This window comes from Rhamphochromis longiceps, linkage group LG3 (genome assembly GCF_057381845.1).
Source record: "Rhamphochromis longiceps isolate RC_006_pf linkage group LG3, R_longiceps_female_GT1.1, whole genome shotgun sequence".
NCBI classification, from domain to species: domain Eukaryota; kingdom Metazoa; phylum Chordata; class Actinopteri; order Cichliformes; family Cichlidae; genus Rhamphochromis; species Rhamphochromis longiceps.
In genome coordinates this window covers 66,206,110-66,232,330 of record NC_140559.1, presented here as the reverse complement: position 1 = coordinate 66,232,330, position 26,221 = coordinate 66,206,110, and the positions used below count along the sequence as shown (strand labels likewise).

At 57.7% G+C, this 26,221-nt stretch overlaps 14 non-coding genes and 4 pseudogenes across 14 annotated transcripts; all 18 read right to left on the bottom strand.

Moving 5' to 3' along the window:
• Nucleotides 1–965: 965 nt before the first annotated feature.
• Nucleotides 966–1,084, bottom strand: LOC146676141 (5S ribosomal RNA). Its single transcript, XR_014911121.1, has one exon. It is a non-coding gene; the product is annotated as a 5S ribosomal RNA (ribosomal RNA).
• A 1,302-nt stretch (nt 1,085–2,386) lies between these two features.
• Nucleotides 2,387–2,505, bottom strand: LOC146676140 (5S ribosomal RNA). The gene has a single exon (XR_014911120.1). It is a non-coding gene; the product is annotated as a 5S ribosomal RNA (ribosomal RNA).
• Nucleotides 2,506–3,889: 1,384 nt separating this feature from the next.
• LOC146676139 (5S ribosomal RNA) lies at nt 3,890–4,008 on the bottom strand. The gene has a single exon (XR_014910883.1). It is a non-coding gene; the product is annotated as a 5S ribosomal RNA (ribosomal RNA).
• A 1,219-nt stretch (nt 4,009–5,227) lies between these two features.
• On the bottom strand, nt 5,228–5,346 carry LOC146676138 (5S ribosomal RNA; annotated as a pseudogene).
• A 1,222-nt stretch (nt 5,347–6,568) lies between these two features.
• Nucleotides 6,569–6,687, bottom strand: LOC146676137 (5S ribosomal RNA; annotated as a pseudogene).
• A 1,223-nt stretch (nt 6,688–7,910) lies between these two features.
• On the bottom strand, nt 7,911–8,029 carry LOC146676136 (5S ribosomal RNA). Its single transcript, XR_014910923.1, has one exon. It is a non-coding gene; the product is annotated as a 5S ribosomal RNA (ribosomal RNA).
• A 1,222-nt stretch (nt 8,030–9,251) lies between these two features.
• On the bottom strand, nt 9,252–9,370 carry LOC146676135 (5S ribosomal RNA). Its single transcript, XR_014911118.1, has one exon. It is a non-coding gene; the product is annotated as a 5S ribosomal RNA (ribosomal RNA).
• Nucleotides 9,371–10,593: 1,223 nt separating this feature from the next.
• LOC146676134 (5S ribosomal RNA) lies at nt 10,594–10,712 on the bottom strand. The gene has a single exon (XR_014910882.1). It is a non-coding gene; the product is annotated as a 5S ribosomal RNA (ribosomal RNA).
• A 1,222-nt stretch (nt 10,713–11,934) lies between these two features.
• Nucleotides 11,935–12,053, bottom strand: LOC146676133 (5S ribosomal RNA; annotated as a pseudogene).
• Nucleotides 12,054–13,114: 1,061 nt separating this feature from the next.
• Nucleotides 13,115–13,233, bottom strand: LOC146676132 (5S ribosomal RNA). Its single transcript, XR_014911117.1, has one exon. It is a non-coding gene; the product is annotated as a 5S ribosomal RNA (ribosomal RNA).
• A 1,223-nt stretch (nt 13,234–14,456) lies between these two features.
• On the bottom strand, nt 14,457–14,575 carry LOC146676131 (5S ribosomal RNA). The gene has a single exon (XR_014910881.1). It is a non-coding gene; the product is annotated as a 5S ribosomal RNA (ribosomal RNA).
• A 1,222-nt stretch (nt 14,576–15,797) lies between these two features.
• Nucleotides 15,798–15,916, bottom strand: LOC146676130 (5S ribosomal RNA). Its single transcript, XR_014910880.1, has one exon. It is a non-coding gene; the product is annotated as a 5S ribosomal RNA (ribosomal RNA).
• Nucleotides 15,917–18,087: 2,171 nt separating this feature from the next.
• Nucleotides 18,088–18,206, bottom strand: LOC146676129 (5S ribosomal RNA). Its single transcript, XR_014910819.1, has one exon. It is a non-coding gene; the product is annotated as a 5S ribosomal RNA (ribosomal RNA).
• Nucleotides 18,207–19,902: 1,696 nt separating this feature from the next.
• On the bottom strand, nt 19,903–20,021 carry LOC146676128 (5S ribosomal RNA). Its single transcript, XR_014910814.1, has one exon. It is a non-coding gene; the product is annotated as a 5S ribosomal RNA (ribosomal RNA).
• A 1,222-nt stretch (nt 20,022–21,243) lies between these two features.
• LOC146676127 (5S ribosomal RNA) lies at nt 21,244–21,362 on the bottom strand. The gene has a single exon (XR_014910800.1). It is a non-coding gene; the product is annotated as a 5S ribosomal RNA (ribosomal RNA).
• A 1,222-nt stretch (nt 21,363–22,584) lies between these two features.
• On the bottom strand, nt 22,585–22,703 carry LOC146676126 (5S ribosomal RNA). Its single transcript, XR_014910873.1, has one exon. It is a non-coding gene; the product is annotated as a 5S ribosomal RNA (ribosomal RNA).
• A 1,019-nt stretch (nt 22,704–23,722) lies between these two features.
• LOC146676125 (5S ribosomal RNA) lies at nt 23,723–23,841 on the bottom strand. The gene has a single exon (XR_014910922.1). It is a non-coding gene; the product is annotated as a 5S ribosomal RNA (ribosomal RNA).
• Nucleotides 23,842–25,064: 1,223 nt separating this feature from the next.
• On the bottom strand, nt 25,065–25,183 carry LOC146676124 (5S ribosomal RNA; annotated as a pseudogene).
• Nucleotides 25,184–26,221: the final 1,038 nt, after the last annotated feature.

Here is a 26,221-nt window from a genome sequence, read left to right as displayed (position 1 = left end):
CAGCCAGCAGCCACAGGCCCTGGTGTGGTGTAAGTCGCCTCAGCCAGAAGCCACAGGCACTGGTGTGGTGTAAGTGGCCTCAGCCAGCAGCAAAAGGGCCCTGGTGTGGTGTAAGTGGCCTCAGCCAGCAGCCACAGGCCCTGGTGTGGTGTAGGTGGCCTCAGCCAGCAGCCACAGGCCCTGGTGTGGTGTAAGTGGCCTCAGCCAGCAGCCACAGGCCCTGGTGTGGTGTAGGTGGCCTCAGCCAGCAGCCACAGGCCCTGGTGTGGTGTAAGTGGCCTCAGCCAGTGCCACAGGCCCTGGTGTGGTGTAAGTGGCCTGAGCAAGAGCCACAGGCCCTGGTGTGGTGTAAGTGGCCTGAGCAAGAGCCACAGACCCTGGTGTGGTGTAATTGGCCTCAATAGCAACTAATGCCCTGGTGTGGTGTAGGTGGCCTCAGCCAGCAGCCACAGGCCCTGGTGTGGTGTAAGTGGCCTCAGCCAGCAACCACAGGCCCTGGTGTGGTGTAAGTGGCCTCAGCCAGTGCCACAGGCCCTGGTGTGGTGTAAGTGGCCTGAGCAAGAGCCACAGGCCCTGGTGTGGTGTAAGTGGCCTGAGCAAGAGCCACAGACCCTGGTGTGGTGTAATTGGCCTCAATAGCAACTAATGCCCTGGTGTGGTGTAGGTGGCCTCAGCCAGCAGCCACAGGCCCTGGTGTGGTGTAAGTGGCCTCAGCCAGCAGCCACAGGCCCTGGTGTGGTGTAAGTGGCCTCAGCCAGAGCCACAGGCCCTGATGTGGTGTAAGTGGCCCCAGCCGGTCACTCAGGCCCTTGTGTGGTGTAGGTTGCATCAGCTAGCAGCACAAGACATTGGAAAAGAGCCAAAAGCAGTGTCGTTAATGTGCCCTCATTAATGGGCAGCTGCTTTTGGTCTTTTAATACACCCCTTCTCTGGATCAAAAGCGGTTCAATGACATGAAAATGAAAGGCTTACAGCACCAGGTATTCCCAGGCAGTCTCCCATCCAAGTACTAACCAAGCCCAGCCCTGCTTAGCTTCCGAGATCAGACGAGGTCGGGCGTGCTCAGGGTGGTATGGCCGTAAGCTGCTGGCTCCAGCACAATGTCTCAATTTATGGATTCAAGTGATTAGGTGGCAAGTACCTGAAGTTACGAAGACAATCCTATAACCATACCTGCATGTTTGCATAATACCCTAACCCAAAGGCTCAGTTTGGCATTTATCCAACAGCACAGGACCTGGATTGTTGAAGATGGCCTCAGGAACCAGCACAGGACCTGGTTTGGTGAAGATGGCCTCGGCCAGAAGCGCAGGGCCTGGTGTGAAGTGAGTGGCCTGAGCAAGAGCAACAGGCCTTGGTGTGGTGTAAGTGGCCTCAGCCAGCAGCCACAGGCCCTGGTGTGGTGTAAGTCGCCTCAGCCAGCAGCCACAGGCACTGGTGTGGTGTAAGTGGCCTCAGCCAGCAGCAAAAGGGCCCTGGTGTGGTGTAAGTGGCCTCAGCCAGCAGCCACAGGCCCTGGTGTGGTGTAGGTGGCCTCAGCCAGCAGCCACAGGCCCTGGTGTGGTGTAAGTGGCCTCAGCCAGCAGCCACAGGCCCTGGTGTGGTGTAAGTGGCCTCAGCCAGCAGCCACAGGCCCTGGTGTGGTGTAAGTGGCCTCAACCAGTGCCACAGGCCCTGGTGTGGTGTAAGTGGCCTGAGCAAGAGCCACAGACCCTGGTGTGGTGTAATTGGCCTCAGCCAGCAGCCACAGGCCCTGGTGTGGTGTAAGTGGCCTCAGCCAGAAGCCACAGGCACTGGTGTGGTGTAAGTGGCCTCAGCCAGCAGCAAAAGGGCCCTGGTGTGGTGTAAGTCGCCTCAGCCAGCAGCCACAGGCCCTGGTGTGGTGTAGGTGGCCTCAGCCAGCAGCCACAGGCCCTGGTGTGGTGTAAGTGGCCTCAGCCAGTGCCACAGGCCCTGGTGTGGTGTAAGTGGCCTGAGCAAGAGCCACAGGCCCTGGTGTGGTGTAAGTGGCCTCAGCCAGTGCCACAGGCCCTGGTGTGGTGTAATTGGCCTCAGCCAGCAGCCACAGGCCCTGGTGTGGTGTAGGTGGCCTCAGCCAGCAGCCACAGGCCCTGGTGTGGTGTAAGTGGCCTCAGCCAGCAGCCACAGGCCCTGGTGTGGTGTAAGTGGCCTCAGCCAGAGCCACAGGCCCTGATGTGGTGTAAGTGGCCCCAGCCGGTCACTCAGGCCCTTGTGTGGTGTAGGTTGCATCAGCTAGCAGCACAAGACATTGGAAAAGAGCCAAAAGCAGTGTCGTTAATGTGCCCTCATTAATGGGCAGCTGCTTTTGGTCTTTTAATACACCCCTTCTCTGGATCAAAAGCGGTTCAATGACATGAAAATGAAAGGCTTACAGCACCAGGTATTCCCAGGCAGTCTCCCATCCAAGTACTAACCAAGCCCAGCCCTGCTTAGCTTCCGAGATCAGACGAGGTCGGGCGTGCTCAGGGTGGTATGGCCGTAAGCTGCTGGCTCCAGCACAATGTCTCAATTTATGGATTCAAGTGATTAGGTGGCAAGTACCTGAAGTTACGAAGACAATCCTATAACCATACCTGCATGTTTGCATAATACCCTAACCCAAAGGCTCAGTTTGGCATTTATCCAACAGCACAGGCCCTGGATTGTTGAAGATGGCCTCAGGGACCAGCACAGGGCCTGGTGTGTTGTACATGGCCACAGCAAGCAGCACAGGGCCTGGTTTGGTGAAGATGGCCTCGGCCAGAAGCGCAGGGCCTGGTGTGATGTGAGTGGCCTGAGCAAGAGCAACAGGCCTTGGTGTGGTGTAAGTGGCCTCAGCCAGCAGCCACAGGCCCTGGTGTGGTGTAAGTCGCCTCAGCCAGAAGCCACAGGCACTGGTGTGGTGTAAGTGGCCTCAGCCAGCAGCAAAAGGGCCCTGGTGTGGTGTAAGTGGCCTCAGCCAGCAGCCACAGGCCCTGGTGTGGTGTAAGTCGCCTCAGCCAGAAGCCACAGGCCCTGGTGTGGTGTAAGTCGCCTCAGCCAGAAGCCACAGGCCCTGGTGTGGTGTAAGTGGCCTCAGCCAGCAGCAAAAGGGCCCTGGTGTGGTGTAAGTGGCCTCAGCCAGCAGCCACAGGCCCTGGTGTGGTGTAGGTGGCCTCAGCCAGCAGCCACAGGCCCTGGTGTGGTGTAAGTGGCCTCAGCCAGCAGCCACAGGCCCTGGTGTGGTGTAAGTGGCCTCAGCCAGCAGCCACAGGCCCTGGTGTGGTGTAAGTGGCCTCAGCCAGTGCCACAGGCCCTGGTGTGGTGTAAGTGGCCTGAGCAAGAGCCACAGACCCTGGTGTGGTGTAATTGGCCTCAGCCAGCAGCCACAGGCCCTGGTGTGGTGTAAGTCGCCTCAGCTAGAAGACACAGGCACTGGTGTGGTGTAAGTGGCCTCAGCCAGCAGCAAAAGGGCCCTGGTGTGGTGTAAGTCGCCTCAGCCAGCAGCCACAGGCCCTGGTGTGGTGTAGGTGGCCTCAGCCAGCAGCCACAGGCCCTGGTGTGGTGTAAGTGGCCTCAATAGCAACTAAGGCCCTGGTGTGGTGTAAGTGGCTTCAGCCAGCAGCCACAGGCTCTGTTGTGGTGTAACTGGCCTCAGCCAGCAGCAAAAGGGCCCTGGTGTGGTGTAAGTGGCCTCAGCCAGAGCCACAGGCCCTGATGTGGTGTAAGTGGCCCCAGCCGGTCACTCAGGCCCTGGTGTGGTGTAGGTGGCATCAGCTAGCAGCACAAGACATTGGAAAAGAGCCAAAAGCAGTGTCGTTAATGTGCCCTCATTAATGGGCAGCTGCTTTTGGTCTTTTAATACACCCCTTCTCTGGATCAAAAGCGGTTCAATGACATGAAAATGAAAGGCTTACAGCACCAGGTATTCCCAGGTAGTCTCCCATCCAAGTACTAACCAAGCCCAGCCCTGCTTAGCTTCCGAGATCAGACGAGGTCGGGCGTGCTCAGGGTGGTATGGCCGTAAGCTGCTGGCTCCAGCACAATGTCTCAATTTATGGATTCAAGTGATTAGGTGGCAAGTACCTGAAGTTACGAAGACAATCCTATAACCATACCTGCATGTTTGCATAATACCCTAACCCAAAGGCTCAGTTTGGCATTTATCCAACAGCACAGGCCCTGGATTGTTGAAGATGGCCTCAGGAACCAGCACAGGGCCTGGTGTGTTGTACATGGCCACAGCAAGCAGCACAGGGCCTGGTTTGGTGAAGATGGCCTCGGCCAGAAGCGCAGGGCCTGGTGTGATGTGAGTGGCCTGAGCAAGAGCAACAGGCCTTGGTGTGGTGTAAGTGGCCTCAGCCAGCAGCCACAGGCCCTGGTGTGGTGTAAGTCGCCTCAGCCAGAAGCCACAGGCACTGGTGTGGTGTAAGTGGCCTCAGCCAGCAGCAAAAGGGCCCTGGTGTGGTGTAGGTGGCCTCAGCCAGCAGCCACAGGCCCTGGTGTGGTGTAGGTGGCCTCAGCCAGCAGCCACAGGCCCTGGTGTGGTGTAAGTGGCCTCAGCCAGTGCCACAGGCCCTGGTGTGGTGTAAGTGGCCTGAGCAAGAGCCACAGGCCCTGGTGTGGTGTAAGTGGCCTGAGCAAGAGCCACAGACCCTGGTGTGGTGTAATTGGCCTCAATAGCAACTAATGCCCTGGTGTGGTGTAGGTGGCCTCAGCCAGCAGCCACAGGCCCTGGTGTGGTGTAAGTGGCCTCAGCCAGCAGCCACAGGCCCTGGTGTGGTGTAAGTCGCCTCAGCTAGAAGACACAGGCACTGTTGTGTTGTAAGTGGCCTCAGCCAGCAGCAAAAGGGCCCTGGTGTGGTGTAAGTCGCCTCAGCCAGCAGCCACAGGCCCTGGTGTGGTGTAGGTGGCCTCAGCCAGCAGCCACAGGCCCTGGTGTGGTGTAAGTGGCCTCAATAGCAACTAAGGCCCTGGTGTGGTGTAAGTGGCTTCAGCCAGCAGCCACAGGCTCTGTTGTGGTGTAACTGGCCTCAGCCAGAGCCACAGGCCCTGATGTGGTGTAAGTGGCCCCAGCCGGTCACTCAGGCCCTGGTGTGGTGTAGGTGGCATCAGCTAGCAGCACAAGACATTGGAAAAGAGCCAAAAGCAGTGTCGTTAATGTGCCCTCATTAATGGGCAGCTGCTTTTGGTCTTTTAATACACCCCTTCTCTGGATCAAAAGCGGTTCAATGACATGAAAATGAAAGGCTTACAGTACCAGGTATTCCCAGGCAGTCTCCCATCCAAGTACTAACCAAGCACAGCCCTGCTTAGCTTCCGAGATCAGACGAGGTCGGGCGTGCTCAGGGTGGTATGGCCGTAAGCTGCTGGCTCCAGCACAATGTCTCAATTTATGGATTCAAGTGATTAGGTGGCAAGTACCTGAAGTTACGAAGACAATCCTATAACCATACCTGCATGTTTGCATAATACCCTAACCCAAAGGCTCAGTTTGGCATTTATCCAACAGCACAGGCCCTGGATTGTTGAAGATGGCCTCAGGAACCAGCACAGGGCCTGGTGTGTTGTACATGGCCACAGCAAGCAGCACAGGGCCTGGTTTGGTGAAGATGGCCTCGGCCAGAAGCGCAGGGCCTGGTGTGATGTGAGTGGCCTGAGCAAGAGCAACAGGCCTTGGTGTGGTGTAAGTGGCCTCAGCCAGCAGCCACAGTCCCTGGTGTGGTGTAAGTCGCCTCAGCCAGAAGCCACAGGCACTGGTGTGGTGTAAGTGGCCTCAGCCAGCAGCAAAAGGGCCCTGGTGTGGTGTAAGTGGCCTCAGCCAGCAGCCACAGGCCCTGGTGTGGTGTAGGTGGCCTCAGCCAGCAGCCACAGGCCCTGGTGTGGTGTAAGTGGCCTCAGCCAGCAGCCACAGGCCCTGGTGTGGTGTAAGTGGCCTCAGCCAGCAGCCACAGGCCCTGGTGTGGTGTAAGTGGCCTCAGCCAGTGCCACAGGCCCTGGTGTGGTGTAAGTGGCCTGAGCAAGAGCCACAGACCCTGGTGTGGTGTAATTGGCCTCAGCCAGCAGCCACAGGCCCTGGTGTGGTGTAAGTCACCTCAGCTAGAAGACACAGGCACTGGTGTGGTGTAAGTGGCCTCAGCCAGCAGCAAAAGGGCCCTGGTGTGGTGTAAGTCGCCTCAGCCAGCAGCCACAGGCCCTGGTGTGGTGTAGGTGGCCTCAGCCAGCAGCCACAGGCCCTGGTGTGGTGTAAGTGGCCTCAATAGCAACTAAGGCCCTGGTGTGGTGTAAGTGGCTTCAGCCAGCAGCCACAGGCTCTGTTGTGGTGTAACTGGCCTCAGCCAGCAGCCACAGGCCCTGGTGTGGTGTAAGTGGCCTCAGCCAGAGCCACAGGCCCTGATGTGGTGTAAGTGGCCCCAGCCGGTCACTCAGGCCCTGGTGTGGTGTAGGTGGCATCAGCTAGCAGCACAAGACATTGGAAAAGAGTCAAAAGCAGTGTCGTTAATGTGCCCTCATTAATGGGCAGCTGCTTTTGGTCTTTTAATACACCCCTTCTCTGGATCAAAAGCGGTTCAATGACATGAAAATGAAAGGCTTACAGCACCAGGTATTCCCAGGCAGTCTCCCATCCAAGTACTAACCAAGCACAGCCCTGCTTAGCTTCCGAGATCAGACGAGGTCGGGCGTGCTCAGGGTGGTATGGCCGTAAGCTGCTGGCTCCAGCACAATGTCTCAATTTATGGATTCAAGTGATTAGGTGGCAAGTACCTGAAGTTACGAAGACAATCCTATAACCATACCTGCATGTTTGCATAATACCCTAACCCAAAGGCTCAGTTTGGCATTTATCCAACAGCACAGGCCCTGGATTGTTGAAGATGGCCTCAGGAACCAGCACAGGGCCTGGTGTGTTGTACATGGCCACAGCAAGCAGCACAGGGCCTGGTTTGGTGAAGATGGCCTCGGCCAGAAGCGCAGGGCCTGGTGTGATGTGAGTGGCCTGAGCAAGAGCAACAGGCCTTGGTGTGGTGTAAGTGGCCTCAGCCAGCAGCCACAGGCCCTGGTGTGGTGTAAGTCGCCTCAGCCAGAAGCCACAGGCACTGGTGTGGTGTAAGTGGCCTCAGCCAGCAGCAAAAGGGCCCTGGTGTGGTGTAAGTGGCCTCAGCCAGCAGCCACAGGCCCTGGTGTGGTGTAGGTGGCCTCAGCCAGCAGCCACAGGCCCTGGTGTGGTGTAAGTGGCCTCAGCCAGCAGCCACAGGCCCTGGTGTGGTGTAAGTGGCCTCAGCCAGCAGCCACAGGCCCTGGTGTGGTGTAAGTGGCCTCAGCCAGTGCCACAGGCCCTGGTGTGGTGTAAGTGGCCTGAGCAAGAGCCACAGACCCTGGTGTGGTGTAATTGGCCTCAGCCAGCAGCCACAGGCCCTGGTGTGGTGTAAGTCGCCTCAGCTAGAAGACACAGGCACTGGTGTGGTGTAAGTGGCCTCAGCCAGCAGCAAAAGGGCCCTGGTGTGGTGTAAGTCGCCTCAGCCAGCAGCCACAGGCCCTGGTGTGGTGTAGGTGGCCTCAGCCAGCAGCCACAGGCCCTGGTGTGGTGTAAGTGGCCTCAATAGCAACTAAGGCCCTGGTGTGGTGTAAGTGGCTTCAGCCAGCAGCCACAGGCTCTGTTGTGGTGTAACTGGCCTCAGCCAGCAGCAAAAGGGCCCTGGTGTGGTGTAAGTGGCCTCAGCCAGAGCCACAGGCCCTGATGTGGTGTAAGTGGCCCCAGCCGGTCACTCAGGCCCTGGTGTGGTGTAGGTGGCATCAGCTAGCAGCACAAGACATTGGAAAAGAGCCAAAAGCAGTGTCGTTAATGTGCCCTCATTAATGGGCAGCTGCTTTTGGTCTTTTAATACACCCCTTCTCTGGATCAAAAGCGGTTCAATGACATGAAAATGAAAGGCTTACAGCACCAGGTATTCCCAGGGAGTCTCCCATCCAAGTACTAACCAAGCCCAGCCCTGCTTAGCTTCCGAGATCAGACGAGGTCGGGCGTGCTCAGGGTGGTATGGCCGTAAGCTGCTGGCTCCAGCACAATGTCTCAATTTATGGATTCAAGTGATTAGGTGGCAAGTACCTGAAGTTACGAAGACAATCCTATAACCATACCTGCATGTTTGCATAATACCCTAACCCAAAGGCTCAGTTTGGCATTTATCCAACAGCACAGGCCCTGGATTGTTGAAGATGGCCTCAGGAACCAGCACAGGGCCTGGTGTGTTGTACATGGCCACAGCAAGCAGCACAGGGCCTGGTTTGGTGAAGATGGCCTCGGCCAGAAGCGCAGGGCCTGGTGTGATGTGAGTGGCCTGAGCAAGAGCAACAGGCCTTGGTGTGGTGTAAGTGGCCTCAGCCAGCAGCCACAGGCCCTGGTGTGGTGTAAGTCGCCTCAGCCAGAAGCCACAGGCACTGGTGTGGTGTAAGTGGCCTCAGCCAGCAGCAAAAGGGCCCTGGTGTGGTGTAAGTGGCCTCAGCCAGCAGCCACAGGCCCTGGTGTGGTGTAGGTGGCCTCAGCCAGCAGCCACAGGCCCTGGTGTGGTGTAAGTGGCCTCAGCCAGCAGCCACAGGCCCTGGTGTGGTGTAAGTGGCCTCAGCCAGCAGCCACAGGCCCTGGTGTGGTGTAAGTGGCCTCAGCCAGTGCCACAGGCCCTGGTGTGGTGTAAGTGGCCTGAGCAAGAGCCACAGACCCTGGTGTGGTGTAATTGGCCTCAGCCAGCAGCCACAGGCCCTGGTGTGGTGTAAGTCACCTCAGCTAGAAGACACAGGCACTGGTGTGGTGTAAGTGGCCTCAGCCAGCAGCAAAAGGGCCCTGGTGTGGTGTAAGTCGCCTCAGCCAGCAGCCACAGGCCCTGGTGTGGTGTAGGTGGCCTCAGCCAGCAGCCACAGGCCCTGGTGTGGTGTAAGTGGCCTCAATAGCAACTAAGGCCCTGGTGTGGTGTAAGTGGCTTCAGCCAGCAGCCACAGGCTCTGTTGTGGTGTAACTGGCCTCAGCCAGCAGCCACAGGCCCTGGTGTGGTGTAAGTGGCCTCAGCCAGAGCCACAGGCCCTGATGTGGTGTAAGTGGCCCCAGCCGGTCACTCAGGCCCTGGTGTGGTGTAGGTGGCATCAGCTAGCAGCACAAGACATTGGAAAAGAGTCAAAAGCAGTGTCGTTAATGTGCCCTCATTAATGGGCAGCTGCTTTTGGTCTTTTAATACACCCCTTCTCTGGATCAAAAGCGGTTCAATGACATGAAAATGAAAGGCTTACAGCACCAGGTATTCCCAGGCAGTCTCCCATCCAAGTACTAACCAAGCCCAGCCCTGCTTAGCTTCCGAGATCAGACGAGGTCGGGCGTGCTCAGGGTGGTATGGCCGTAAGCTGCTGGCTCCAGCACAATGTCTCAATTTATGGATTCAAGTGATTAGGTGGCAAGTACCTGAAGTTACGAAGACAATCCTATAACCATACCTGCATGTTTGCATAATACCCTAACCCAAAGGCTCAGTTTGGCATTTATCCAACAGCACAGGCCCTGGATTGTTGAAGATGGCCTCAGGAACCAGCACAGGGCCTGGTGTGTTGTACATGGCCACAGCAAGCAGCACAGGGCCTGGTTTGGTGAAGATGGCCTCGGCCAGAAGCGCAGGGCCTGGTGTGATGTGAGTGGCCTGAGCAAGAGCAACAGGCCTTGGTGTGGTGTAAGTGGCCTCAGCCAGCAGCCACAGGCCCTGGTGTGGTGTAAGTCGCCTCAGCCAGAAGCCACAGGCACTGGTGTGGTGTAAGTGGCCTCAGCCAGCAGCAAAAGGGCCCTGGTGTGGTGTAAGTGGCCTCAGCCAGCAGCCACAGGCCCTGGTGTGGTGTAGGTGGCCTCAGCCAGCAGCCACAGGCCCTGGTGTGGTGTAAGTGGCCTCAGCCAGCAGCCACAGGCCCTGGTGTGGTGTAAGTGGCCTCAGCCAGCAGCCACAGGCCCTGGTGTGGTGTAAGTGGCCTCAGCCAGTGCCACAGGCCCTGGTGTGGTGTAAGTGGCCTGAGCAAGAGCCACAGACCCTGGTGTGGTGTAATTGGCCTCAGCCAGCAGCCACAGGCCCTGGTGTGGTGTAAGTCGCCTCAGCTAGAAGACACAGGCACTGGTGTGGTGTAAGTGGCCTCAGCCAGCAGCAAAAGGGCCCTGGTGTGGTGTAAGTGGCCTCAGCCAGCAGCCACAGGCCCTGGTGTGGTGTAGGTGGCCTCAGCCAGCAGCCACAGGCCCTGGTGTGGTGTAAGTGGCCTCAATAGCAACTAAGGCCCTGGTGTGGTGTAAGTGGCTTCAGCCAGCAGCCACAGGCTCTGTTGTGGTGTAACTGGCCTCAGCCAGCAGCAAAAGGGCCCTGGTGTGGTGTAAGTGGCCTCAGCCAGAGCCACAGGCCCTGATGTGGTGTAAGTGGCCCCAGCCGGTCACTCAGGCCCTGGTGTGGTGTAGGTGGCATCAGCTAGCAGCACAAGACATTGGAAAAGAGCCAAAAGCAGTGTCGTTAATGTGCCCTCATTAATGGGCAGCTGCTTTTGGTCTTTTAATACACCCCTTCTCTGGATCAAAAGCGGTTCAATGACATGAAAATGAAAGGCTTACAGCACCAGGTATTCCCAGGTAGTCTCCCATCCAAGTACTAACCAAGCCCAGCCCTGCTTAGCTTCCGAGATCAGACGAGGTCGGGCGTGCTCAGGGTGGTATGGCCGTAAGCTGCTGGCTCCAGCACAATGTCTCAATTTATGGATTCAAGTGATTAGGTGGCAAGTACCTGAAGTTACGAAGACAATCCTATAACCATACCTGCATGTTTGCATAATACCCTAACCCAAAGGCTCAGTTTGGCATTTATCCAACAGCACAGGCCCTGGATTGTTGAAGATGGCCTCAGGAACCAGCACAGGGCCTGGTGTGTTGTACATGGCCACAGCAAGCAGCACAGGGCCTGGTTTGGTGAAGATGGCCTCGGCCAGAAGCGCAGGGCCTGGTGTGATGTGAGTGGCCTGAGCAAGAGCAACAGGCCTTGGTGTGGTGTAAGTGGCCTCAGCCAGCAGCCACAGGCCCTGGTGTGGTGTAAGTCGCCTCAGCCAGAAGCCACAGGCACTGGTGTGGTGTAAGTGGCCTCAGCCAGCAGCAAAAGGGCCCTGGTGTGGTGTAAGTGGCCTCAGCCAGCAGCCACAGGCCCTGGTGTGGTGTAGGTGGCCTCAGCCAGCAGCCACAGGCCCTGGTGTGGTGTAAGTGGCCTCAGCCAGCAGCCACAGGCCCTGGTGTGGTGTAAGTGGCCTCAGCCAGCAGCCACAGGCCCTGGTGTGGTGTAAGTGGCCTCAGCCAGTGCCACAGGCCCTGGTGTGGTGTAAGTGGCCTGAGCAAGAGCCACAGACCCTGGTGTGGTGTAATTGGCCTCAGCCAGCAGCCACAGGCCCTGGTGTGGTGTAAGTCACCTCAGCTAGAAGACACAGGCACTGGTGTGGTGTAAGTGGCCTCAGCCAGCAGCAAAAGGGCCCTGGTGTGGTGTAAGTCGCCTCAGCCAGCAGCCACAGGCCCTGGTGTGGTGTAGGTGGCCTCAGCCAGCAGCCACAGGCCCTGGTGTGGTGTAAGTGGCCTCAATAGCAACTAAGGCCCTGGTGTGGTGTAAGTGGCTTCAGCCAGCAGCCACAGGCTCTGTTGTGGTGTAACTGGCCTCAGCCAGCAGCCACAGGCCCTGGTGTGGTGTAAGTGGCCTCAGCCAGAGCCACAGGCCCTGATGTGGTGTAAGTGGCCCCAGCCGGTCACTCAGGCCCTTGTGTGGTGTAGGTTGCATCAGCTAGCAGCACAAGACATTGGAAAAGAGCCAAAAGCAGTGTCGTTAATGTGCCCTCATTAATGGGCAGCTGCTTTTGGTCTTTTAATACACCCCTTCTCTGGATCAAAAGCGGTTCAATGACATGAAAATGAAAGGCTTACAGGACCAGGTATTCCCAGGTAGTCTCCCATCCAAGTACTAACCAAGCCCAGCCCTGCTTAGCTTCCGAGATCAGACGAGGTCGGGCGTGCTCAGGGTGGTATGGCCGTAAGCTGCTGGCTCCAGCACAATGTCTCAATTTATGGATTCAAGTGATTAGGTGGCAAGTACCTGAAGTTACGAAGACAATCCTATAACCATACCTGCATGTTTGCATAATACCCTAACCCAAAGGCTCAGTTTGGCATTTATCCAACAGCACAGGCCCTGGATTGTTGAAGATGGCCTCAGGAACCAGCACAGGGCCTGGTGTGTTGTACATGGCCACAGCAAGCAGCACAGGGCCTGGTTTGGTGAAGATGGCCTCGGCCAGAAGCGCAGGGCCTGGTGTGAAGTGAGTGGCCTGAGCAAGAGCAACAGGCCTTGGTGTGGTGTAAGTGGCCTCAGCCAGCAGCCACAGGCCCTGGTGTGGTGTAAGTCGCCTCAGCCAGAAGCCACAGGCACTGGTGTGGTGTAAGTGGCCTCAGCCAGCAGCAAAAGGGCCCTGGTGTGGTGTAAGTGGCCTCAGCCAGCAGCCACAGGCCCTGGTGTGGTGTAAGTCGCCTCAGCCAGAAGCCACAGGCACTGGTGTGGTGTAAGTGGCCTCAGCCAGCAGCAAAAGGGCCCTGGTGTGGTGTAAGTGGCCTCAGCCAGCAGCCACAGGCCCTGGTGTGGTGTAGGTGGCCTCAGCCAGCAGCCACAGGCCCTTGTGTGGTGTAAGTGGCCTCAGCCAGTGCCACAGGCCCTGGTGTGGTGTAAGTGGCCTGAGCAAGAGCCACAGGCCCTGGTGTGGTGTAAGTGGCCTGAGCAAGAGCCACAGACCCTGGTGTGGTGTAATTGGCCTCAATAGCAACTAATGCCCTGGTGTGGTGTAGGTGGCCTCAGCCAGCAGCCACAGGCCCTGGTGTGGTGTAAGTGGCCTCAGCCAGAGCCACAGGCCCTGATGTGGTGTAAGTGGCCCCAGCCGGTCACTCAGGCCCTGGTGTGGTGTAGGTGGCATCAGCTAGCAGCACAAGACATTGGAAAAGAGTCAAAAGCAGTGTCGTTAATGTGCCCTCATTAATGGGCAGCTGCTTTTGGTCTTTTAATACACCCCTTCTCTGGATCAAAAGCGGTTCAATGACATGAAAATGAAAGGCTTACAGCACCAGGTATTCCCAGGCAGTCTCCCATCCAAGTACTAACCAAGCCCAGCCCTGCTTAGCTTCCGAGATCAGACGAGGTCGGGCGTGCTCAGGGTGGTATGGCCGTAAGCTGCTGGCTCCAGCACAATGTCTCAATTTATGGATTCAAGTGATTAGGTGGCAAGTACCTGAAGTTACGAAGACAATCCTATAACCATACCTGCATGTTTGCATAATACCCTAACCCAAAGGCTCAGTTTGGCATTTATCCAACAGCACAGGCCCTGGATTGTTGAAGATGGCCTCAGGAACCAGCACAGGGCCTGGTGTGTTGTACATGGCCACAGCAAGCAGCACAGGGCCTGGTTTGGTGAAGATGGCCTCGGCCAGAAGCGCAGGGCCTGGTGTGATGTGAGTGGCCTGAGCAAGAGCAACAGGCCTTGGTGTGGTGTAAGTGGCCTCAGCCAGCAGCCACAGGCCCTGGTGTGGTGTAAGTCGCCTCAGCCAGAAGCCACAGGCACTGGTGTGGTGTAAGTGGCCTCAGCCAGCAGCAAAAGGGCCCTGGTGTGGTGTAGGTGGCCTCAGCCAGCAGCCACAGGCCCTGGTGTGGTGTAGGTGGCCTCAGCCAGCAGCCACAGGCCCTGGTGTGGTGTAAGTGGCCTCAGCCAGCAGCCACAGGCCCTGGTGTGGTGTAAGTGGCCTCAGCCAGCAGCCACAGGCCCTGGTGTGGTGTAAGTGGCCTCAGCCAGTGCCACAGGCCCTGGTGTGGTGTAAGTGGCCTGAGCAAGAGCCACAGACCCTGGTGTGGTGTAATTGGCCTCAGCCAGCAGCCACAGGCCCTGGTGTGGTGTAAGTCGCCTCAGCTAGAAGACACAGGCACTGGTGTGGTGTAAGTGGCCTCAGCCAGCAGCAAAAGGGCCCTGGTGTGGTGTAAGTGGCCTCAGCCAGCAGCCACAGGCCCTGGTGTGGTGTAGGTGGCCTCAGCCAGCAGCCACAGGCCCTGGTGTGGTGTAAGTGGCCTCAATAGCAACTAAGGCCCTGGTGTGGTGTAAGTGGCTTCAGCCAGCAGCCACAGGCTCTGTTGTGGTGTAACTGGCCTCAGCCAGCAGCAAAAGGGCCCTGGTGTGGTGTAAGTGGCCTCAGCCAGAGCCACAGGCCCTGATGTGGTGTAAGTGGCCCCAGCCGGTCACTCAGGCCCTGGTGTGGTGTAGGTGGCATCAGCTAGCAGCACAAGACATTGGAAAAGAGCCAAAAGCAGTGTCGTTAATGTGCCCTCATTAATGGGCAGCTGCTTTTGGTCTTTTAATACACCCCTTCTCTGGATCAAAAGCGGTTCAATGACATGAAAATGAAAGGCTTACAGCACCAGGTATTCCCAGGTAGTCTCCCATCCAAGTACTAACCAAGCCCAGCCCTGCTTAGCTTCCGAGATCAGACGAGGTCGGGCGTGCTCAGGGTGGTATGGCCGTAAGCTGCTGGCTCCAGCACAATGTCTCAATTTATGGATTCAAGTGATTAGGTGGCAAGTACCTGAAGTTACGAAGACAATCCTATAACCATACCTGCATGTTTGCATAATACCCTAACCCAAAGGCTCAGTTTGGCATTTATCCAACAGCACAGGCCCTGGATTGTTGAAGATGGCCTCAGGAACCAGCACAGGGCCTGGTGTGTTGTACATGGCCACAGCAAGCAGCACAGGGCCTGGTTTGGTGAAGATGGCCTCGGCCAGAAGCGCAGGGCCTGGTGTGATGTGAGTGGCCTGAGCAAGAGCAACAGGCCTTGGTGTGGTGTAAGTGGCCTCAGCCAGCAGCCACAGGCCCTGGTGTGGTGTAAGTCGCCTCAGCCAGAAGCCACAGGCACTGGTGTGGTGTAAGTGGCCTCAGCCAGCAGCAAAAGGGCCCTGGTGTGGTGTAAGTGGCCTCAGCCAGCAGCCACAGGCCCTGGTGTGGTGTAGGTGGCCTCAGCCAGCAGCCACAGGCCCTGGTGTGGTGTAAGTGGCCTCAGCCAGCAGCCACAGGCCCTGGTGTGGTGTAAGTGGCCTCAGCCAGCAGCCACAGGCCCTGGTGTGGTGTAAGTGGCCTCAGCCAGTGCCACAGGCCCTGGTGTGGTGTAAGTGGCCTGAGCAAGAGCCACAGACCCTGGTGTGGTGTAATTGGCCTCAGCCAGCAGCCACAGGCCCTGGTGTGGTGTAAGTCACCTCAGCTAGAAGACACAGGCACTGGTGTGGTGTAAGTGGCCTCAGCCAGCAGCAAAAGGGCCCTGGTGTGGTGTAAGTCGCCTCAGCCAGCAGCCACAGGCCCTGGTGTGGTGTAGGTGGCCTCAGCCAGCAGCCACAGGCCCTGGTGTGGTGTAAGTGGCCTCAATAGCAACTAAGGCCCTGGTGTGGTGTAAGTGGCTTCAGCCAGCAGCCACAGGCTCTGTTGTGGTGTAACTGGCCTCAGCCAGCAGCCACAGGCCCTGGTGTGGTGTAAGTGGCCTCAGCCAGAGCCACAGGCCCTGATGTGGTGTAAGTGGCCCCAGCCGGTCACTCAGGCCCTTGTGTGGTGTAGGTTGCATCAGCTAGCAGCACAAGACATTGGAAAAGAGCCAAAAGCAGTGTCGTTAATGTGCCCTCATTAATGGGCAGCTGCTTTTGGTCTTTTAATACACCCCTTCTCTGGATCAAAAGCGGTTCAATGACATGAAAATGAAAGGCTTACAGCACCAGGTATTCCCAGGTAGTCTCCCATCCAAGTACTAACCAAGCCCAGCCCTGCTTAGCTTCCGAGATCAGACGAGGTCGGGCGTGCTCAGGGTGGTATGGCCGTAAGCTGCTGGCTCCAGCACAATGTCTCAATTTATGGATTCAAGTGATTAGGTGGCAAGTACCTGAAGTTACGAAGACAATCCTATAACCATACCTGCATGTTTGCATAATACCCTAACCCAAAGGCTCAGTTTGGCATTTATCCAACAGCACAGGCCCTGGATTGTTGAAGATGGCCTCAGGAACCAGCACAGGGCCTGGTGTGTTGTACATGGCCACAGCAAGCAGCACAGGGCCTGGTTTGGTGAAGATGGCCTCGGCCAGAAGCGCAGGGCCTGGTGTGAAGTGAGTGGCCTGAGCAAGAGCAACAGGCCTTGGTGTGGTGTAAGTGGCCTCAGCCAGCAGCCACAGGCCCTGGTGTGGTGTAAGTCGCCTCAGCCAGAAGCCACAGGCACTGGTGTGGTGTAAGTGGCCTCAGCCAGCAGCAAAAGGGCCCTGGTGTGGTGTAAGTGGCCTCAGCCAGCAGCCACAGGCCCTGGTGTGGTGTAGGTGGCCTCAGCCAGCAGCCACAGGCCCTGGTGTGGTGTAAGTGGCCTCAGCCAGTGCCACAGGCCCTGGTGTGGTGTAAGTGGCCTGAGCAAGAGCCACAGGCCCTGGTGTGGTGTAAGTGGCCTGAGCAAGAGCCACAGACCCTGGTGTGGTGTAATTGGCCTCAATAGCAACTAATGCCCTGGTGTGGTGTAGGTGGCCTCAGCCAGCAGCCACAGGCCCTGGTGTGGTGTAAGTGGCCTCAGCCAGCAGCCACAGGCCCTGGTGTGGTGTAAGTGGCCTCAGCCAGCAGCCACAGGCCCTGGTGTGGTGTAAGTGGCCTCAGCCAGTGCCACAGGCCCTGGTGTGGTGTAAGTGGCCTGAGCAAGAGCCACAGACCCTGGTGTGGTGTAAGTGGCCTCAGCCAGCAGCCACAGGCCCTGGTGTGGTGTAAGTCGCCTCAGCCAGAAGCCACAGGCACTGGTGTGGTGTAAGTGGCCTCAGCCAGCAGCAAAAGGGCCCTGGTGTGGTGTAAGTGGCCTCAGCCAGCAGCCACAGGCCCTGGTGTGGTGTAGGTGGCCTCAGCCAGCAGCCACAGGCCCTGGTGTGGTGTAAGTGGCCTCAGCCAGTGCCACAGGCCCTGGTGTGGTGTAAGTGGCCTGAGCAAGAGCCACAGACCCTGGTGTGGTGTAATTGGCCTCAGCCAGCAGCCACAGGCCCTGGTGTGGTGTAAGTCGCCTCAGCCAGAAGCCACAGGCACTGGTGTGGTGTAAGTGGCCTCAGCCAGCAGCAAAAGGGCCCTGGTGTGGTTTAAGTCGCCTCAGCCAGCAGCCACAGGCCCTGGTGTGGTGTAGGTGGCCTGAGCCAGCAGCCACAGGCCCTGGTGTGGTGTAAGTGGCCACAGCAAGCAGCACAGGGCCTGGTTTGGTGAAGATGGCCTCGGCCAGAAGCGCAGGGCCTGGTGTGATGTGAGTGGCCTGAGCAAGAGCCACAGGCCTTGGTGTGGTGTAAGTGGCCTCAGCCAGCAGCCACAGGCCCTGGTGTGGTTTAAGTCGCCTCAGCCAGAAGCCACAGGCACTGGTGTGGTGTAAGTGGCCTCAGCCAGCAGCAAAAGGGCCCTGGTGTGGTGTAAGTGGCCTCAGCCAGCAGCCACAGGCCCTGGTGTGGTGTAGGTGGCCTCAGCCAGCAGCCACAGGCCCTGGTGTGGTGTAAGTGGCCTCAGCCAGCAGCCACAGGCCCTGGTGTGGTGTAAGTGGCCTCAGCCAGTGCCACAGGCCCTGGTGTGTTGTAAGTGGCCTGAGCAAGAGCCACAGGCCCTGGTGTGGTGTAAGTGGCCTGAGCAAGAGCCACAGACCCTGGTGTGGTGTAATTGGCCTCAATAGCAACTAATGCCCTGGTGTGGTGTAGGTGGCCTCAGCCAGCAGCCACAGGCCCTGGTGTGGTGTAAGTGGCCTCAGCCAGCAGCCACAGGCCCTGGTGTGGTGTAAGTGGCCTCAGCCAGAGCCACAGGCCCTGATGTGGTGTAAGTGGCCCCAGCCGGTCACTCAGGCCCTTGTGTGGTGTAGGTTGCATCAGCTAGCAGCACAAGACATTGGAAAAGAGCCAAAAGCAGTGTCGTTAATGTGCCCTCATTAATGGGCAGCTGCTTTTGGTCTTTTAATACACCCCTTCTCTGGATCAAAAGCGGTTCAATGACATGAAAATGAAAGGCTTACAGCACCAGTTATTCCCAGGCAGTCTCCCATCCAAGTACTAACCAAGCCCAGCCCTGCTTAGCTTCCGAGATCAGACGAGGTCGGGCGTGCTCAGGGTGGTATGGCCGTAAGCTGCTGGCTCCAGCACAATGTCTCAATTTATGGATTCAAGTGATTAGGTGGCAAGTACCTGAAGTTACGAAGACAATCCTATAACCATACCTGCATGTTTGCATAATACCCTAACCCAAAGGCTCAGTTTGGCATTTATCCAACAGCACAGGCCCTGGATTGTTGAAGATGGCCTCAGGAACCAGCACAGGGCCTGGTGTGTTGTACATGGCCACAGCAAGCAGCACAGGGCCTGGTTTGGTGAAGATGGCCTCGGCCAGAAGCGCAGGGCCTGGTGTGATGTGAGTGGCCTGAGCAAGAGCAACAGGCCTTGGTGTGGTGTAAGTGGCCTCAGCCAGCAGCCACAGGCCCTGGTGTGGTGTAAGTCGCCTCAGCCAGAAGCCACAGGCACTGGTGTGGTGTAAGTGGCCTCAGCCAGCAGCAAAAGGGCCCTGGTGTGGTGTAGGTGGCCTCAGCCAGCAGCCACAGGCCCTGGTGTGGTGTAAGTGGCCTGAGCAAGAGCCACAGACCCTGGTGTGGTGTAATTGGCCTCAATAGCAACTAAGGCCCTGGTGTGGTGTAGGTGGCCTCAGCCAGCAGCCACAGGCCCTGGTGTGGTGTAAGTGGCCTCAGCCAGCAGCCACAGGCCCTGGTGTGGTGTAAGTGGCCTCAGCCAGCAGCCACAGGCCCTGGTGTGGTGTAAGTCGCCTCAGCCAGAAGCCACAGGCACTGGTGTGGTGTAAGTGGCCTCAGCCAGCAGCAAAAGGGCCCTGGTGTGGTGTAAGTGGCCTCAGCCAGCAGCCACAGGCCCTGGTGTGGTGTAGGTGGCCTCAGCCAGCAGCCACAGGCCCTGGTGTGGTGTAAGTGGCCTCAGCCAGCAGCCACAGGCCCTGGTGTGGTGTAAGTGGCCTCAGCCAGTGCCACAGGCCCTGGTGTGGTGTAAGTGGCCTGAGCAAGAGCCACAGACCCTGGTGTGGTGTAATTGGCCTCAGCCAGCAGCCACAGGCCCTGGTGTGGTGTAAGTCGCCTCAGCTAGAAGACACAGGCACTGGTGTGGTGTAAGTGGCCTCAGCCAGCAGCAAAAGGGCCCTGGTGTGGTGTAAGTCGCCTCAGCCAGCAGCCACAGGCCCTGGTGTGGTGTAGGTGGCCTCAGCCAGCAGCCACAGGCCCTGGTGTGGTGTAAGTGGCCTCAGCCAGTGCCACAGGCCCTGGTGTGGTGTAAGTGGCCTGAGCAAGAGCCACAGGCCCTGGTGTGGTGTAAGTGGCCTCAGCCAGTGCCACAGGCCCTGGTGTGGTGTAATTGGCCTCAGCCAGCAGCCACAGGCCCTGGTGTGGTGTAAGTGGCCTCAGCCAGAGCCACAGGCCCTGATGTGGTGTAAGTGGCCTCAATAGCAACTAATGCCCTGGTGTGGTGTAGGTGGCCTCAGCCAGCAGCCACAGGCCCTGGTGTGGTGTAAGTGGCCTCAGCCAGCAGCCACAGGCCCTGGTGTGGTGTAAGTGGCCTCAGCCAGAGCCACAGGCCCTGATGTGGTGTAAGTGGCCCCAGCCGGTCACTCAGGCCCTTGTGTGGTGTAGGTTGCATCAGCTAGCAGCACAAGACATTGGAAAAGAGCCAAAAGCAGTGTCGTTAATGTGCCCTCATTAATGGGCAGCTGCTTTTGGTCTTTTAATACACCCCTTCTCTGGATCAAAAGCGGTTCAATGACATGAAAATGAAAGGCTTACAGCACCAGGTATTCCCAGGTAGTCTCCCATCCAAGTACTAACCAAGCCCAGCCCTGCTTAGCTTCCAAGATCAGACGAGGTCGGGCGTGCTCAGGGTGGTATGGCCGTAAGCTGCTGGCTCCAGCACAATGTCTCAATTTATGGATTCAAGTGATTAGGTGGCAAGTACCTGAAGTTACGAAGACAATCCTATAACCATACCTGCATGTTTGCATAATACCCTAACCCAAAGGCTCAGTTTGGCATTTATCCAACAGCACAGGCCCTGGATTGTTGAAGATGGCCTCAGGAACCAGCACAGGGCCTGGTGTGTTGTACATGGCCACAGCAAGCAGCACAGGGCCTGGTTTGGTGAAGATGGCCTCGGCCAGAAGCGCAGGGCCTGGTGTGATGTGAGTGGCCTGAGCAAGAGCCACAGGCCTTGGTGTGGTGTAAGTGGCCTCAGCCAGCAGCCACAGGCCCTGGTGTGGTGTAAGTCGCCTCAGCCAGAAGCCACAGGCACTGGTGTGGTGTAAGTGGCCTCAGCCAGCAGCAAAAGGGCCCTGGTGTGGTGTAAGTGGCCTCAGCCAGCAGCCACAGGCCCTGGTGTGGTGTAGGTGGCCTCAGCCAGCAGCCACAGGCCCTGGTGTGGTGTAAGTGGCCTCAGCCAGCAGCCACAGGCCCTGGTGTGGTGTAAGTGGCCTCAGCCAGTGCCACAGGCCCTGGTGTGGTGTAAGTGGCCTGAGCAAGTGCCACAGGCCCTGGTGTGGTGTAAGTGGCCTGAGCAAGAGCCACAGACCCTGGTGTGGTGTAATTGGCCTCAGCCAGCAGCCACAGGCCCTGGTGTGGTGTAAGTCGCCTCAGCTAGAAGACACAGGCACTGGTGTGGTGTAAGTGGCCTCAGCCAGCAGCAAAAGGGCCCTGGTGTGGTGTAAGTGGCCTCAGCCAGCAGCCACAGGCCCTGGTGTGGTGTAGGTGGCCTCAGCCAGCAGCCACAGGCCCTGGTGTGGTGTAAGTGGCCTCAATAGCAACTAAGGCCCTGGTGTGGTGTAAGTGGCTTCAGCCAGCAGCCACAGGCTCTGTTGTGGTGTAACTGGCCTCAGCCAGCAGCAAAAGGGCCCTGGTGTGGTGTAAGTGGCCTCAGCCAGAGCCACAGGCCCTGATGTGGTGTAAGTGGCCCCAGCCGGTCACTCAGGCCCTGGTGTGGTGTAGGTGGCATCAGCTAGCAGCACAAGACATTGGAAAAGAGCCAAAAGCAGTGTCGTTAATGTGCCCTCATTAATGGGCAGCTGCTTTTGGTCTTTTAATACACCCCTTCTCTGGATCAAAAGCGGTTCAATGACATGAAAATGAAAGGCTTACAGCACCAGGTATTCCCAGGTAATCTCCCATCCAAGTACTAACCAAGCCCAGCCCTGCTTAGCTTCCGAGATCAGACGAGGTCGGGCGTGCTCAGGGTGGTATGGCCGTAAGCTGCTGGCTCCAGCACAATGTCTCAATTTATGGATTCAAGTGATTAGGTGGCAAGTACCTGAAGTTACGAAGACAATCCTATAACCATACCTGCATGTTTGCATAATACCCTAACCCAAAGGCTCAGTTTGGCATTTATCCAACAGCACAGGCCCTGGATTGTTGAAGATGGCCTCAGGAACCAGCACAGGGCCTGGTGTGTTGTACATGGCCACAGCAAGCAGCACAGGGCCTGGTTTGGTGAAGATGGCCTCGGCCAGAAGCGCAGGGCCTGGTGTGATGTGAGTGGCCTGAGCAAGAGCAACAGGCCTTGGTGTGGTGTAAGTGGCCTCAGCCAGCAGCCACAGGCCCTGGTGTGGTGTAAGTCGCCTCAGCCAGAAGCCACAGGCACTGGTGTGGTGTAAGTGGCCTCAGCCAGCAGCAAAAGGGCCCTGGTGTGGTGTAAGTGGCCTCAGCCAGCAGCCACAGGCCCTGGTGTGGTGTAGGTGGCCTCAGCCAGCAGCCACAGGCCCTGGTGTGGTGTAAGTGGCCTCAGCCAGCAGCCACAGGCCCTGGTGTGGTGTAAGTGGCCTCAGCCAGCAGCCACAGGCCCTGGTGTGGTGTAAGTGGCCTCAGCCAGTGCCACAGGCCCTGGTGTGGTGTAAGTGGCCTGAGCAAGAGCCACAGACCCTGGTGTGGTGTAATTGGCCTCAGCCAGCAGCCACAGGCCCTGGTGTGGTGTAAGTCACCTCAGCTAGAAGACACAGGCACTGGTGTGGTGTAAGTGGCCTCAGCCAGCAGCAAAAGGGCCCTGGTGTGGTGTAAGTCGCCTCAGCCAGCAGCCACAGGCCCTGGTGTGGTGTAGGTGGCCTCAGCCAGCAGCCACAGGCCCTGGTGTGGTGTAAGTGGCCTCAATAGCAACTAAGGCCCTGGTGTGGTGTAAGTGGCTTCAGCCAGCAGCCACAGGCTCTGTTGTGGTGTAACTGGCCTCAGCCAGCAGCCACAGGCCCTGGTGTGGTGTAAGTGGCCTCAGCCAGAGCCACAGGCCCTGATGTGGTGTAAGTGGCCCCAGCCGGTCACTCAGGCCCTGGTGTGGTGTAGGTGGCATCAGCTAGCAGCACAAGACATTGGAAAAGAGTCAAAAGCAGTGTCGTTAATGTGCCCTCATTAATGGGCAGCTGCTTTTGGTCTTTTAATACACCCCTTCTCTGGATCAAAAGCGGTTCAATGACATGAAAATGAAAGGCTTACAGCACCAGGTATTCCCAGGTAGTCTCCCATCCAAGTACTAACCAAGCCCAGCCCTGCTTAGCTTCCGAGATCAGACGAGGTCGGGCGTGCTCAGGGTGGTATGGCCGTAAGCTGCTGGCTCCAGCACAATGTCTCAATTTATGGATTCAAGTGATTAGGTGGCAAGTACCTGAAGTTACGAAGACAATCCTATAACCATACCTGCATGTTTGCATAATACCCTAACCCAAAGGCTCAGTTTGGCATTTATCCAACAGCACAGGCCCTGGATTGTTGAAGATGGCCTCAGGAACCAGCACAGGGCCTGGTGTGTTGTACATGGCCACAGCAAGCAGCACAGGGCCTGGTTTGGTGAAGATGGCCTCGGCCAGAAGCGCAGGGCCTGGTGTGATGTGAGTGGCCTGAGCAAGAGCAACAGGCCTTGGTGTGGTGTAAGTGGCCTCAGCCAGCAGCCACAGGCCCTGGTGTGGTGTAAGTCGCCTCAGCCAGAAGCCACAGGCACTGGTGTGGTGTAAGTGGCCTCAGCCAGCAGCCACAGGCCCTGGTGTGGTGTAAGTGGCCTCAGCCAGCAGCCACAGGCCCTGGTGTGGTGTAGGTGGCCTCAGCCAGCAGCCACAGGCCCTGGTGTGGTGTAAGTGGCCTCAGCCAGCAGCCACAGGCCCTGGTGTGGTGTAAGTGGCCTCAGCCAGTGCCACAGGCCCTGGTGTGGTGTAAGTGGCCTGAGCAAGAGCCACAGGCCCTGGTGTGGTGTAAGTGGCCTGAGCAAGAGCCACAGACCCTGGTGTGGTATAATTGGCCTCAATAGCAACTAATGCCCTGGTGTGGTGTAGGTGGCCTCAGCCAGCAGCCACAGGCCCTGGTGTGGTGTAAGTGGCCTCAGCCAGCAGCCACAGGCCCTGGTGTGGTGTAAGTGGCCTCAGCCAGAGCCACAGGCCCTGATGTGGTGTAAGTGGCCCCAGCCGGTCACTCAGGCCCTTGTGTGGTGTAGGTTGCATCAGCTAGCAGCACAAGACATTGGAAAAGAGCCAAAAGCAGTGTCGTTAATGTGCCCTCATTAATGGGCAGCTGCTTTTGGTCTTTTAATACACCCCTTCTCTGGATCAAAAGCGGTTCAATGACATGAAAATGAAAGGCTTACAGCACCAGGTATTCCCAGGGAGTCTCCCATCCAAGTACTAACCAAGCCCAGCCCTGCTTAGCTTCCGAGATCAGACGAGGTCGGGCGTGCTCAGGGTGGTATGGCCGTAAGCTGCTGGCTCCAGCACAATGTCTCAATTTATGGATTCAAGTGATTAGGTGGCAAGTACCTGAAGTTACGAAGACAATCCTATAACCATACCTGCATGTTTGCATAATACCCTAACCCAAAGGCTCAGTTTGGCATTTATCCAACAGCACAGGCCCTGGATTGTTGAAGATGGCCTCAGGAACCAGCACAGGGCCTGGTGTGTTGTACATGGCCACAGCAAGCAGCACAGGGCCTGGTTTGGTGAAGATGGCCTCGGCCAGAAGCGCAGGGCCTGGTGTGATGTGAGTGGCCTGAGCAAGAGCAACAGGCCTTGGTGTGGTGTAAGTGGCCTCAGCCAGCAGCCACAGGCCCTGGTGTGGTGTAAGTCGCCTCAGCCAGAAGCCACAGGCACTGGTGTGGTGTAAGTGGCCTCAGCCAGCAGCAAAAGGGCCCTGGTGTGGTGTAAGTGGCCTCAGCCAGCAGCCACAGGCCCTGGTGTGGTGTAGGTGGCCTCAGCCAGCAGCCACAGGCCCTGGTGTGGTGTAAGTGGCCTCAGCCAGCAGCCACAGGCCCTGGTGTGGTGTAAGTGGCCTCAGCCAGCAGCCACAGGCCCTGGTGTGGTGTAAGTGGCCTCAGCCAGTGCCACAGGCCCTGGTGTGGTGTAAGTGGCCTGAGCAAGAGCCACAGACCCTGGTGTGGTGTAATTGGCCTCAGCCAGCAGCCACAGGCCCTGGTGTGGTGTAAGTCGCCTCAGCTAGAAGACACAGGCACTGGTGTGGTGTAAGTGGCCTCAGCCAGCAGCAAAAGGGCCCTGGTGTGGTGTAAGTCGCCTCAGCCAGCAGCCACAGGCCCTGGTGTGGTGTAGGTGGCCTCAGCCAGCAGCCACAGGCCCTGGTGTGGTGTAAGTGGCCTCAATAGCAACTAAGGCCCTGGTGTGGTGTAAGTGGCTTCAGCCAGCAGCCACAGGCTCTGTTGTGGTGTAACTGGCCTCAGCCAGCAGCAAAAGGGCCCTGGTGTGGTGTAAGTGGCCTCAGCCAGAGCCACAGGCCCTGATGTGGTGTAAGTGGCCCCAGCCGGTCACTCAGGCCCTGGTGTGGTGTAGGTGGCATCAGCTAGCAGCACAAGACATTGGAAAAGAGCCAAAAGCAGTGTCGTTAATGTGCCCTCATTAATGGGCAGCTGCTTTTGGTCTTTTAATACACCCCTTCTCTGGATCAAAAGCGGTTCAATGACATGAAAATGAAAGGCTTACAGGACCAGGTATTCCCAGGTAGTCTCCCATCCAAGTACTAACCAAGCCCAGCCCTGCTTAGCTTCCGAGATCAGACGAGGTCGGGCGTGCTCAGGGTGGTATGGCCGTAAGCTGCTGGCTCCAGCACAATGTCTCAATTTATGGATTCAAGTGATTAGGTGGCAAGTACCTGAAGTTACGAAGACAATCCTATAACCATACCTGCATGTTTGCATAATACCCTAACCCAAAGGCTCAGTTTGGCATTTATCCAACAGCACAGGCCCTGGATTGTTGAAGATGGCCTCAGGAACCAGCACAGGGCCTGGTGTGTTGTACATGGCCACAGCAAGCAGCACAGGGCCTGGTTTGGTGAAGATGGCCTCGGCCAGAAGCGCAGGGCCTGGTGTGATGTGAGTGGCCTGAGCAAGAGCAACAGGCCTTGGTGTGGTGTAAGTGGCCTCAGCCAGCAGCCACAGGCCCTGGTGTGGTGTAAGTCGCCTCAGCCAGAAGCCACAGGCACTGGTGTGGTGTAAGTGGCCTCAGCCAGCAGCAAAAGGGCCCTGGTGTGGTGTAAGTGGCCTCAGCCAGCAGCCACAGGCCCTGGTGTGGTGTAGGTGGCCTCAGCCAGCAGCCACAGGCCCTGGTGTGGTGTAAGTGGCCTCAGCCAGCAGCCACAGGCCCTGGTGTGGTGTAAGTGGCCTCAGCCAGCAGCCACAGGCCCTGGTGTGGTGTAAGTGGCCTCAGCCAGTGCCACAGGCCCTGGTGTGGTGTAAGTGGCCTGAGCAAGAGCCACAGACCCTGGTGTGGTGTAATTGGCCTCAGCCAGCAGCCACAGGCCCTGGTGTGGTGTAAGTCACCTCAGCTAGAAGACACAGGCACTGGTGTGGTGTAAGTGGCCTCAGCCAGCAGCAAAAGGGCCCTGGTGTGGTGTAAGTGGCCTCAGCCAGCAGCCACAGGCCCTGGTGTGGTGTAGGTGGCCTCAGCCAGCAGCCACAGGCCCTGGTGTGGTGTAAGTGGCCTCAATAGCAACTAAGGCCCTGGTGTGGTGTAAGTGGCTTCAGCCAGCAGCCACAGGCTCTGTTGTGGTGTAACTGGCCTCAGCCAGCAGCAAAAGGGCCCTGGTGTGGTGTAAGTGGCCTCAGCCAGAGCCACAGGCCCTGATGTGGTG